We start from the raw sequence: 13,859 nt of genomic DNA on the forward strand, positions 1-13,859 counted from the left end.
CCTTATTCACAATAGTTGTGCAGCTTCATCTTAAAATGTTACAGGGAAAAATATCAGGATGAAAGATGTAAGAGGAATTTGCAATGTTTGGAAGGAGGTGCAGCTAAGAAGTGGAAGATGTGAACGATGTTATTGATGATTGAGAGGAATGCATTGCAACCTTGGGGCTTTTGCTGGTCGATCACCTTCTACACTTTGAAATTCAGAACAAGCTGAAGCTCCAGGTGGAAAGCAACAGTTGTTTACATGTATGTTGGCATATGGAGCTTTTTCTTCCACATGCCCGGCTAGCTCAGTTGGTAGAGCATGAGACTCTTAATCTCAGGGTTGTGGGTTCGAGCCCCACCTTGGGCGCTGTGGCATTTTTTAAAATCTTGCTGCTTTTAAGGGAAAACACCAACCGAATCCCTGCGGCAGCTGTGAAACTTACAAGGCAGACATTAACCACTAAAAGCAACCGATGCATATAAAATTCAAAGCAATTTCATGTTGTATCTCTTTCTGCTTCTGTCCCTGCCTCTCGTCCAGCTCCCTCTGTCCTTTCAGCTCCCGGGTCAATTAGCTGCTTGATGCAGAGACAGTCAGTACATGGGAATGTAAGACACAGTAAGATAGGTTTGCAGACCATAGAGTAAAAAGACATCAGGATCTCATCTTCTCCTAGATGCTGATTACAGGAATGTGCACAGTGCCCATTACCGACAGTCACACTCTCCTTCCAGTCTTGTGTAGGTTGTTCAGCTTTCAAATTGTTCATATTTTCACACTGCGTTTCAATGTGAAGAAAGCAGAGCTGTGATAAGCCTATATTGATCAGCAGATGTCCTGCAAGAAGGTACATACAGGATGATGGTAACAGTGCTCTTTGGACGCGGTGAGCTCCAGTGAAGGATTGGCACCATTAATGTGTCGCTCAATTAGTCTTGTGACAAATCTCGTGCTGGAAGTGACAAGGAAACTCATTGAATTTGCTCCGTGTTTTGGTTTCAAAAGAGCCGAATACAAGGTAAGATATTACATCTCGCTGGTCTGGACTATAAAATGGCAGAATTATTGTGAAAGCAGCCGTGGTGTTGGAAAACATAAAATTATACAAAGTTACAACATAGAAGGAGGTCTTTAGGCCCTGTGCACTGCTTTTAAAAATCAGTTCTGATTGTTTGATCGATCAGGAGTAATATTTGTGCCAGTGCAAACAGGAGGCAGCAAAGTATATCCTTCTCCAACCCATATTTTTCCTCGCACCAACATCACTATGTAAACTGCTCTGCAACCAGCCCTTCTCTTGTCTTTCTTTCATTTCTTCACTCCACGTCTGTGTATGTTCTCGTACTGTTCCCAATGTGACATTTTGAGCTCTGAGGCAAAAATTCAACTCCCCCTCCACTGACTCTGGTGCAGCTGTTAAATGTTTTCAATCAATAAGTTCGCAACACTCGTTTTTAAACATTTCACAAAATCAATAAATCTTCATTCCTTGACCGAGAACCAAACCCCACCTGAGGCGCTAAAAGCACCGAATCCTAACCACTGGACCACCAGAAAAGCTGTCAAGTTTTCTTCCGGAGTGGCTTATCTACGCTGCTTTTACCATTTAAAAAAATACTTCAGACCTCCTTTACCACAAAACTGCATATTTAGACTTAACACAAACCAATTCTTCAGCCAACAAGAACATTTGCTGTGAGCTGGAACATGACATCGACAATGAGGTGAAATAGTCCGACAAGCTGCTCATGTTCAACTTACAACTTCTAAAACCCTCCAGCCTAACCACTGTGGGCCCAATGAAAGCTGTAAATCCGAGTCACGGGACACCAGAGGAACTACCAATAAGGCTTGAAATTTGGATTATGGAGCTACTTTTGACATTTTTTTTTCATTTTAGATCTCTTTCACCAGAGACAACTTTCTCCTGCCAAATGATCTGTTTGGGTTGAACACAAGTGACTTCTTCACCAATGAGAAGAAGCATTGCTGTTAGCTGGAACATGAAATCGATACTTTCCCCCTTCAAGACAGTTCTTAAAGCCTCCCCCTTTGACCGAGCTTTTAGTCACCTGACTGAATATGTGACTCGGTGTCACACTTTGTTCTATAATGATCCTGGGGAACGCTTTGTGACGTTTCATTAGGTTAAAGATGCTTTTTAAGTTGTTGTTGTAGTCCATACATAGAAAGAGACAAACTCCTCTTGCATCTTTCATCCTGATATTTTTCTCTGTAACATTTTAATATGAAGTTGCACAACTAAAGTGAATAAAGTTTGTGATGGTTAAAAATGTGTTCACCCCCTCGGGGAACTGAACCACATCGACACACACAGAGGAACACACACAAACATATACACCGAGAGTGACAGAGGCCTGAGGAGAAACAAACACCCAGAAAACAAGGATGTCACCAACAGGTCTAATTATTGTTCTATTTCAGACAGAGATTATGGTGAATGCTTGCAGATGAACGGAAATGAAGAAACGAGGAAGGGAAGCAGGAGAACCACCCGAGAGTGGTTGGAAGGATTTTATTCCATTTCCCCAATAATTAATTTTAATCTGGAGGCACCTAAAGGAAGGAGCAGCGAGGTCGGCAGGATTCAAGCCTTCATGGGGAGAGCGCAATGGATTTTAAATCCATTGTCTTCACCACTCAGCCATGATTACAGACCTTATATCGATTTTAACTTTTTTCATATAAAATCATAGACAGGTTTAACAGAGAGAGAGGACATTCGGCCCCACACATTCCCAGTCACCCTGCAATTCCTACTATCTCTCCTGGTTCATCCTGCCAGGAGGGACATCTTAATACGGCAACAACCACAAGCCCGGGCTCAGGTGAAGTGACTGAAAGAACAAAACAGCTGAAACGTTGATGGCTTGAGGATTCGAACACATGAAAACAACGAAACCCAAGCCAATCTCGTTAAAACGTGGAGCCACGCTGCCACCATCAACAGTAGACCAACCATTGCCTTGGGTGGTGTCGGCTCTGAATTAGAACATAACAAATAGGAGCAGAAATAGACCATTTTTCCCCTCAAGCACCTCATAGTGTCAGAGAATCAGAGCCAAGGCTACACCACAGATAGAGGCCATTCGGCCCGACTCATAGGAACAAAGGACTCAGGGACAGGAGTTGGCCATTCAGTCCTTTGAGCCTGCTTCACCATCCAATAAGATCATGGCTGATCAGGCTGTGGTCTCAACTCCTCTTTGCTGTCTGTCCCCACCTCACCCCCATAACTCTTGACCCACTTGTGTATCAAAAATCTGTCTAATTCTGCCTTGAATAAATTCAATGACCCTGCCTCCACTGCTTTCTGGGGAAAATAATTCCACAGACTAACGACCTCTGAGAGAATAAGAAAATCTGCTCATCTCCGTCTGAAAAGGGAGGCCTCTTACTCTTCTGGAAACTAACTCACCTGGTCCCACTCCCCCACCTTTTCCCCGGAGATCTGCATTTTCTGTACAGTTCTCTGTTGAAATCCGCGATTGAATCTGCCTCCCTCACACTCTCAGGTGGTGCAATCCAGATCCTAACCACTCCCTGTGAAACAGAGAAACTCCTTTAGAATTATTGGTTTTGGGACAAGCGGAATACTTGGTAACAGACAAGGCACCAAAAGGCTCGAAGGGAGATGGCACCAGTTGTAGGGGATCTGGTTCCCAGTGACATGGATGTGTCTGCAGTGGGTGGGATCAGACTGTTTCCATGTATCCACAATGAATGTCTCACCCTTTATTTGGGAAGAGTAAAACTGAGAGGATAATTATCATTCGGGTAGCGGCAATCTGAAGCTTTCACTCGCTGAGCCATTGCTTTAGGATATCCTACAGCGTGCAGGCATTTTCCTTAAGTCTCTGTGGCGCAATTGGTCAGCCTGTTCGGCTGTGAGCTAAAAGGTTGGTGGTTCGAAACCACCCAGAGGCTAAGTTATAGCCATTTTCCCCCCCATCATTACTCATTAATTCTCTGGCTTGTTCTGGGACCCTGAAACCACAAGAAAACCCCCCCACGTTGAAAACTCACCTGTCGCCCACTGAGCTCCCACACGAAGCTTTGTTTATGGATATTCATTTCGGATATAACAAAGAATATGGACGATCATGAACCCCCATCTAAATCAATACAGATCAACGAGGCTATTGGATTGAAACAAGCCCATCAATTAATCGCTCTTTCTCAGCTCCACGGTGAGTGAGACAGGAAAAGGTAACAATATTCCAGCCCCACACTCTCCAATCACCCACTGCCAGCGGAAACATCTTCTTATTTTGCTGAATGTTATCTTCAGAAATGGTGAAGAGCGAATCTAATGTGGCTGCAAGATCCAGCATTCAGTTCATATTCAACAACAAACAGGAATGGGAGCGATGCAACTTTTCCACACAGTTGGGTGATAATGTTTCCCCGAGCATCGAATGGAATAACTTACACATGCGAAATGAGCAGGGTAACTACAACGCTACAGGAACATTTCCCTGCCTGGATCCCAATGGAGCTGTCTGGAATGTTAAAAGGTGACGTCATGCTGCAGTACTTTGGGTCTTTGTTTTGAAGAAATGGAATTCGGCTGTTCTCATTAGGAATGCTGGAGACAGACTGATCAACAATGTCATCGTCAAGTGGCACAGCGCAGTAAGAGGTCCTTCCACCCATTATATTTATATCAGTTTTTTTTTACAAAGATCTTGCCAATTAGTCCCAATTTCCTTCTCTCTTTCCATTTATCAGAATTTTCTCCCTTTCAACCATTGCCAAATTCCTTTTCAAAGAAGTAGTTTCTGTAGAATCCATGAAGTTTGCCTTAATGAACATTTCCTTTACACAATGAAATTAAGAGTTGGAGTAGGGTTCTTTCTGCAGTTTTCGATATTAACATAAGTTATTTATGCAAATCATTTCATGGTGAACTTACAAAAGGTGTTTATTCTGATCAGACATGTCCTCAGTATTTTCTCAGTCATGATGACCATGAAACTATCACTGATATTGCCATATAAACCCATGTGATTCACCAGTCCTTTAGGGAATTCAATCGGTCGTCCTTACCTGGTCTGACTTGCATGTGACACCAGACCCACAGTGATGTGGTTGATTCTCAACTAACCTTTGAAATGGTTTAACAAGTTACACAGCTCAAGGGGATTTGGGGATGTACAAAAATGCTGGCCAACGATGCTCATGAAAGAACTAAGAACCATGATGAAGTGCGATACAAAGTAATTTTGGACCATCTCTCCCAATGTCTCGTGTTCAATCACAGTATCAATTGCGTCTGTCTTTACGATGAAGCTAGTCTTTGGATCACACTGGTAGTCATCTTTCAGTCAGTAAGTAACTGTGAATTTGTATTTGTAAACTCATTAATTTCTGTTGTTGATGAAAGGAACTGCTAGTTTTTTGTGCCTAGTCAGTTTCACCCTTCCTCGTTTTGAGAATGCTTTTTACAGCTTTGCGAAGGGCAAATTTACTGTAGCAGCGAGATACTATATTCAGTTAATATTCAACAACAAATGTGAATTATGGAACTTTCTCTCACACTTGAATGTGTAAATTTCAATAATGTTTCTACCCATTTCCAGACAGGGGACCTTTGCATGTATGTGATAACCAATTGGTAACTACAGAAACAATGGGCAGAACCACAGGGACCGACTTAAAATATCAAACTGTGCAGCCTTACTGCACTTCCAAACCCTGTTTTATGGAAGTACAATTCGGCTGAAAAACATAGCCATGCGGCAGAGAAATTGATCTGACATTGGAATCATAAAATGACAGAGCACATCAGCAGGTCATTCAACACTTCACACATGCACAAACTATCTTACTGTAATTCGTCTCATTTTTTGTCTCTTTCTCATTACCGTGCCTTTTGGAGAAAATCATTCAAAGCCTGGTGAAGTGCCAATGTCACATGGCTGTGAGATAATGTATTCGGCTATTGTTTAGCAAGAAACAGGAATTGTACAACTTCTCACAATTAGATGATTCAGTTTTCAAAATATTTTTGCCAGCTTTCGAACCGGTGACCTTGCGCATCTGAAGTGAATGTGATAAACACTACTTGTTTATTTGTTAACTTATGGTATGTTGACATCGCTACACTACAGAAACAATGTGCAAGAAAAAGCCAAAGGGACTTGTATAGAATTTCAAACTGTGTAGACCCACTGCGCTGCAAGATCCTGTTTACCGGAATAGAACTGGGGTGTGACACTTTGGAAAGCTGCAGAGAAATTAATCTAATTGTAAACTGACACAGCTCATTAGGTGGGCATTCGACCCATCGGGTGTGCGCTTTCTTCAAAGAGCTATCAACTTAGTTCCAATATCATTCTCTTCCTTCATAACCCTGCAGTTTTTTTTCCCATTTCAAATAATCGCCCAATTCCCTTATGAAAACTCTGAGTTAAGAAAAACAATATTGGAAGAGGTGCAGGAGCTTCTGCAGTGTCCACGCTCAGTGTGTGAACATTAACAAAGTTACCCTGACCCAATGGCATGGAGAGTTGAACTGGGGATTCACATGTTGTCTTCGAAATAAAGAGGAATATTTATTTAAGCAATTGATTTCCTATTGAATATTTGAAAGAAGTTTATTCTGACCAAACATCTCCTCATTTTTCTCAGTCGATTTATACAATCGATTCCTCTTGCTGTACAAGCTGTTACAGACGCTGTTATAGAAAAGAGGGAAAGGTTTGCTACAGCTAAACAAAGGCCTGGTTAGATCACACCTGGAGGACTGTGTGTAGTTCTGGGAACCGCACCTTATAAAGGATCAATATTGGTCTTGGAAACAGGGCAGTGCTGATCCAGCAGAATGTCAGTTCTGGAATGTAAGTGGACATTCTCCCGCCCGCAAATTGAGGTCATCCAAAACTGCTGCCTGTGTCTTCACTCACAGGAAGTCCCATTCTCCTATCACCCTCTACCCGCTGACTTACATTAGCTCCCGTTCAAAGAATGTATCTACTTCAAAATTTCTTAACCTTGTTTTCAAATCCCTCCTTGTTCTCGCCTCTCCCAATCTCTGTGATGTCCTCTAACCCCACAAGTCTCTGAGATATCTGTGTTCCTCTAATTCTGGCCTCTTGTACATTCCCAAACAGAATAGCTCCACCATTGGTGACCGTGGTTTCAGTTACCGAGGCCCCAATCTCTGGAATTCCCTCCCTAAACCTCTCCGCCACGATCTCACTTTCCTCCTTTAAGACTCTTCTTAAAACCTACCTCTCCGACCAAGCTTTTGGTCACGTGGCCTAACATCTCCTTATGTGTGTCAGTGTCAGACTTTGTTATATAATGATCCTGTGAACTATCTTTGGCGGTTGAATTACGTTAAAGGCGCTATCTAAATATAAGCTGTTGTTGCAATGGGGCACACAGAGAAGGAGACAGACTCTTTTTGTACCTTTCACCCTGATAATTTTTGATCTGAAGATGCACAACTAACGTGAATAAAGTTTGTTCTGTTAAAAATGTGTCCTTTCCTTTGGGGAACTGAACCACATTGACAATCACACAGACGAACGGAAAGAAGAAACTATGGGAATGGTTTTGATTCCGTTTATAGAACAAAGAACAAAGAAAAGTACAGCACAGGAACAGGCCCTTCGGCCCTCCAAGCCTGCGCCGATCATATGGCCCGTCAACTAAAATATTTTGCACTTCCGGGGTCCGTATCCCTCTATTCCCATCCTATTCATGTATTTGTCAAGCTGCCTCTTGAACACCACTATCGTACCTGCTTCCACCACCTCCTCTGGCAGCAAATTCCAGACACTCACTACCCTCTGCGTAAAAAACTTACCCCGCACATCTCCTCTAAAGTTTTCTCCTCTCACCTTTAATCTATGTACCCCTAGTAATTGACTCTTCCACCCTGGGAAAAAGCTTCTGACTATCTACTCTGTCCATGCCACTCATAATTTTGTAAACTTCTATCAAGTCGCCCCTCAATCTCCGTCGCTCTAGTGAGAACAATCCGAGTTTCTCCAACCTCTCCTCATAACTAATAACCTCCAGACCAGGCAGCATCCTGGTAAACCTCCTCTGCACCCTCCCCAACGCCTCCATATCCTTCTGGTAATGTGGCGACCAGAATTGCATGCAATATTCCAAGTGTGGCCTAATCAAGGTTCTATACAGCTGCAGCATGACTTCCCAGCTTTTATACTCAATACCCCTGCCATTGAAGGCAAGCATGCCATATGCCTTCCTGACTACCTTATCCACCTGCGTTGCCACTTTCAGTGACCTGTGGACCTGTACACCCAGATCCCTCTGCCAGTCGATGCACTTAAGGGTTCTGCCATTTACTGTATAATTCCTGTCTGTATTAGACCTTCAAAAATGCATTACCTCGCATTTGTCCGGATTAAAATCCATCTGCCATTTCTCCGCCCAAGTCTCCAACCGATCTATATCCCGTTGTAACCTTTGACAATCCTCTTCACTATCTGCAGCTCCTCCAACCTTAGTGTCGTCTGCAAACTGACTAATTAGCCCAGTTACATTTTCCTCCAAATCATTTATGTATACCACAAACAGCAAAGGTCCCAGCACTGATCCCTGCGGAACTCCACTAGTCACAGCTCTCCATTCAGAAAAGCACCCTTCCACTGCTATCCTTTGTCTTCTATGACCAAGCCAATTCTGCATCCATCTTGCCAGCTCACCTCTGATCCCGTGTGACTTTACCTTCTGTACCAGTCTGCCATGAGGGACCTTGTCAAAGGCCTTACTGAAAACCATGTATATAACATCCACTGTCCTTCCATCGTCGATCATCTTTGTCACTTCCTCGAAAAACTCGATCAAGTTAGTGAGACACGACTTCCCCTTGACAAAACCATGCTGCCCCTCATTTCCCTACCACTGACATAAGGCTCACCGGCCTGTAATTTCCTGGATTATCCCTGCTACCCTTCTTAAACAGTGGAACAACATTGGCCATTCTCCAGTCCTCTGGGACCTCATCCGTAGCCAGTGAGGATACAAAGATTTCTGTCAAGGCCCCAGCAATCTCCTCCCTTGCCTCCCTCAGTACTCTGAGGTAGATCCCATCTGGCCCTGGAGACTTATCCGCCTTAATATTCTTCAAGACGCCTAACACCTCCTCTATGTTGATCTCAACATGTTCCAGGCTATCTACACACTCTTCCCTAGACAAATCGACCGCTAAGTCCTTCTCTTTGGTGAATACTGATGAGAAGTATACATTTAGTATCTCTCCCATTTCTTCTGGCTCCACACACAAATTCCTACCTCTGTCCCTGAGTGGGCCTACCTTTTCCCTGTCTACCCTCTTGCTATTTACATATGTATAAAAGGCCTTGGGATTTTCCTTAATCCTTGTTGCCAGTGACTTTTCATGACCCCTTTTAGCCCTCCTGACTCCTTGCTTAAGTTTCTTCCTACTTTCTTTGTATTCTCCACGGGCTTCTTCTGTCCCCAGCCTTCTAGCCCTTACAAATGCTTCCATTTTCTTTTTGACTAATCTAATAATTAACTCCATAGGCACCTTATCAAAATCAGGAATGATGAGAACTGGAGCTGGTAGGATTTGGAAGTCTGTGAGGAGACCCCACAGGATTCCAACCCCATCCCCTTATCCACTCCACCGTGAACACAGGACCTGCACTGACGTCACTGATGTTTGTATAAAATCAGAAGCGGCTACATCAGACGGTCATTCAGCATGTCGTTCACAAGCCGACTCTCTGGAAGAGGAACTCAACTACTATAATTCCACACCCTACCTTTTCCCCGCAGCAACTCATATTTGTATTGTCTCTCCTCTTTCTTCTTGACAAAATGCAGCACAGGACGCTCAATTTTCGGTGGTGTGTGTTTGTCCAAATGGGGCTGCTAAATGTTTGGCAGCGGTGGGATTCGAACCCACGCCTCCGTAGAGACTGGAGCCTAAATCCAGCGCCTTAGACCGCTCGGCCACGCTACCACATCGGTGCAAATTATTAATCATCTCCTTCATTAGCATTGCCACTGAAATAGAACAAAAGCAATGAAGTAGGAATTGACCATTCGGAATCGGGATCCAGCTCCGTCAGTTAATCAAATCATCCTGCACTTTGTAACAAATAGAAATCATCTCCACTCAAAAACACAATGAGCCGCAGTGAAGGGTTGGCACCATTTAAACTGTCATTCAACTGGTCTGGTTCCGAATATCCTGCTAGAAATGGCAAGAAAACCTCTCACTGAATTCATTCCGGGTCTTGACTTCAGAAGGACAGGACACAAGGTAACAAAGTACATTTCGGTAAATTGGGTTATAATATGGCAGAATCACCTGGAAAGAGCATCCGTGGTATTGGGAAACATAAAATTATAGAAAGTTACGGCAAGTAAGAGGCCATTCGGCCTGGCGTGCTGCTGTCAAAGAGCAGTTGTGATTGGTTGATCAGGAGTGGTCAATTACGCTTCCATTTCCAATTGCGAATTTAGGGAATGTTTGCAGATGAACAGAAATAAGAAACACGGGGGTATTTGGACGGTTGTTATTCCAATTAACCGACAAGTAATTCTACAGACCGTCAGTTAAAATCACTTGGCCACAACTATTTAGTGAAATCGAACTGTTGTTTGTATAAAATAATAGAATGGATACAGGGAGTAACAGAGAAAAAGGATTTTCAGTCCCTGCTATTAACCCAACTTCGACTGCCCCTCCCCATCCTCCCAACCAAAATGCAACACTGCACAGATCTGCCGGCCGCACGGAGCATTTTTAGGAAGTGTCTCAAAAGAAAACCACCGGAAAGTTTAATAACCGCGGGAGTGGAGCCCAAATCACAGGAACCTTGACCAGCAGCTCAGTGTACTCGGCCACTCAACCACAGTCAGAGCAGAAACAACCATTACGTTGGCCGGCATTGGCACTGAATGAGAATATATAATCATCCTCCGTTTTGTCACGTCCGGGCATTTAGTAGCTGAACAGCCTGCACTCAAAAAGAAACAGAAATAAATGTCCTCTTGCATCATTTAAAACAGCGCTTTTGTTTTCTCTGGACCATCTTAATATGAAGCCGCAGGAATAAGGTGAATAATGTTTGGATGGTAAAAATGAGGAACTGAACCACACACAGAGGAACACACACAGACAAAGACACCGAGAGTGACAGAGGGCAAGCGGTTGTTTCTAAGAAGAGACAAAACACCCAGAAAGCAAGCCTGACACCAACCTGGCTCCGTTTCTGTTCCATTTCCGAATGCAAGATTCGTGAATGTTTTCAGGAGTGAACGGAAATAGGAAAACTCCCGAGTTTCTGGATGGACTTGATTCAATGTAACCGATAATTAACTCTGTAGAAACAGAGTTTAAGCAGGAATAATGAAAAGTGGAAAAACCCAATGGGTTTGGACTCCATCGCCTTACCCACTCGGCTATGGCGAACGGCCCTATGCACAAGTTAATATGGTCGGTATAAAATTATAGATGATTACAGCAGAGAAGTACTTTCAGCCCATCATGTCCATGCCATCTCTCTGAAGAGCCATTTAACTAATTCCAAAATATCGCCTGTTCCCCACAGCAATTTATATTGATGCTGTCTCTCCTCACCCTTCCTGTTAAAATGAAACACCGCACACAAACCCAAACATTCAATCTGAACTGGCACTTGTTCGACCTGCTGTTCAAGCTGCTCATGTGCAACTTTCAATTTCCAAAACCCACCAACCTCATCACTGCGGCTCCTGTGAAACTGACAAGGGAACACACGGCAGAAATTCATCAGTGAAAGTAACAGAAACACATCAAATTCCAAACACTGTCATGTCACATCTGTTTCTGCTTCTGTCCCTGCCTCACCTCCCAAGCTGCCAAGTCAATTAGTTGCTTGATGCAGACACAGTAAGTCCATGAACTCAATATTTCCCTGGGAAGCAGGGACAGGGAAGGAAGACACGAGAATTTGAGAAGGGAAGGGTTTACAGGATCTCATTTTCCTGATTGTCCTAGATGCTGATAACAGGAATATGCACAGTGTGAATTATCCACAGCCACATTCTCCTTCCAGTCTTGTGCACGTTGTTAAGCTTTGAAATTGTTCATATTTTCACACTGGATTTCACTATGAAGAAAGCGGAGCTGAGATGAGCTTATGTTGTTTAGCAGATGCACTGCAAGAAGCAACACAACAGGTTCATTTTGAAGGGGTGAACGGTTGAGACTACTTAATTGCCGTTGAACGAGTCAGGTGTCAAATTCAGTGATAGAAATGACAAGAAAACCCACTGAATTTGCTCATTGTCTTGAATTCAAAGCGTCGGATAGAAGGGCAGGGATTACATCTCGATGGATTGAGTTAGAAAATGGCAGTAAAATTTAGAGAGATACAACTGGGGTGTTGGGAAACACAAAATGGCAGAAAGTTACAGCAAAGAAATTGGCCAATCGGCCATGTGTTCTGCTTTGACAGAGCAGTGTGATTGGTTGATCTGAATATTCAAGAGCAATCGTCATTTAAGAAGGATGGGCAAAAAGGAAAAGGAGGTGGGTTAGTGCTGTTAATAAGGGACCAGATCCGCACATTAGTGGGAGAGGATCTTAGATTGAAGAATAAGTTTGGGTGGAGCTAATAAATAGTAAGAGGCATCAAACATTAGTGGGAGTTGTTTATATACCACCAAACTGTAGTGGGAATGTTGGGAATGGGATAAATAAGGAAATTAGAATTGAAGGTAACATGGGTAATACAGGAATAATATTTTGCCTCGCATCACCAGCTCTACAGTCAGTGCTTTGTTACCTATCACAGCCCTTCTCTTTTATTTTCACTTCCTCACTCCGACTCTGGATTTATTCTCGACTTGTTGCACGTGAGACATTTCAGTTCTGATGTGAAACTTCAACTCTCATTGCCCTGAATGTGACAGAACTGTGCTGTGTTGTTTTCAGCCAGGAAGACAATAATGTTGGCTTTAGCAGTTCGCCCAAGAGCAGAAAATCTCAATTCCCTGACAGGGAATCAAACCCGGGGTGATGCAGTGAAAGTGCTGAACCCGAACCAGTCGGCCATCAGGAAGCTGCTAACCAGTTTGGAAATTCGGCTCATGGAGGCTACTTTTGGAATTTTTTCTTTCCCGATCTCTTTCACCAGTCAACTTTCTCCGGCTCAATGGTCTGTTCAGGTTGAACACAAGTGGCTTCTTCAGCCAATGAGAACAACCATTGCTGTTGGCTGGAACATGAAATCGATACTTTCCTCCTTTAAGAAAGTTCTTAAAGCCTCCCCCTTTGACAGAGCTTTTAGTCAGCTGACCGATTATGAGGCTCAACGTCACACTTTGTTATATAATGACCATGGGCGTCGCCTTGTGACGTTTCAACAGGTTAAAGGCGCTTTCTAAATGTAAGTTGTTGTAGTATGCTGTAGTATTATAAAAACTTGCCCTTTTAAGTGAGAGAAAAGCTGCCTTGTTCCTGTTTGTTGTTGGATATTAACTGAACGCATTATCTTACAAGCTTCTTATATTCGCTCTTCACCATTTCACAAAATAAACACTCAGCAAAGCGACTGTATCTTTCTGCTGGCAGCGGGTGATTGGAGAGTGCGGGGCCAGAATGTTGCTGCTTTTCTGCTTTTCCCTGTCTCACTCACTGTGGAGCTGAAGAAGAGAGAATAAGTAATGGGGTTATTTGAATCCAATAGCTTCATAGATTTCGAATGTGTTATTTGGAGGTGCATGGTTGGTCAGATTATAAATTATATTTGAAATTAATATTCAGATAAAAATATCATTACTGTTGGGACTCGTTGGGCACAGGAGAGTTGGATTTTTTTCTCATTGTCGCTTAAGAACCCAATAACAATCCG

The 13,859-nt window shown here is 43.2% G+C and overlaps 2 non-coding genes across 2 annotated transcripts; one reads left to right on the forward strand and one right to left on the reverse strand.

Moving 5' to 3' along the window:
• The first annotated feature begins 281 nt into the window (after positions 1–281).
• Positions 282–354, forward strand: trnak-cuu (transfer RNA lysine (anticodon CUU)). The gene has a single exon. It is a non-coding gene; the product is annotated as a tRNA-Lys (tRNA).
• A 9,540-nt stretch (positions 355–9,894) lies between these two features.
• Positions 9,895–9,976, reverse strand: trnal-uag (transfer RNA leucine (anticodon UAG)). Its single transcript has one exon. It is a non-coding gene; the product is annotated as a tRNA-Leu (tRNA).
• Between the last annotated feature and the right edge of the window lie 3,883 nt (positions 9,977–13,859).

The sequence above is a fragment of the Cetorhinus maximus genome, chromosome 23, assembly GCF_964194155.1.
Source record: "Cetorhinus maximus chromosome 23, sCetMax3.hap1.1, whole genome shotgun sequence".
In the NCBI taxonomy this organism is placed as follows: domain Eukaryota; kingdom Metazoa; phylum Chordata; class Chondrichthyes; order Lamniformes; family Cetorhinidae; genus Cetorhinus; species Cetorhinus maximus.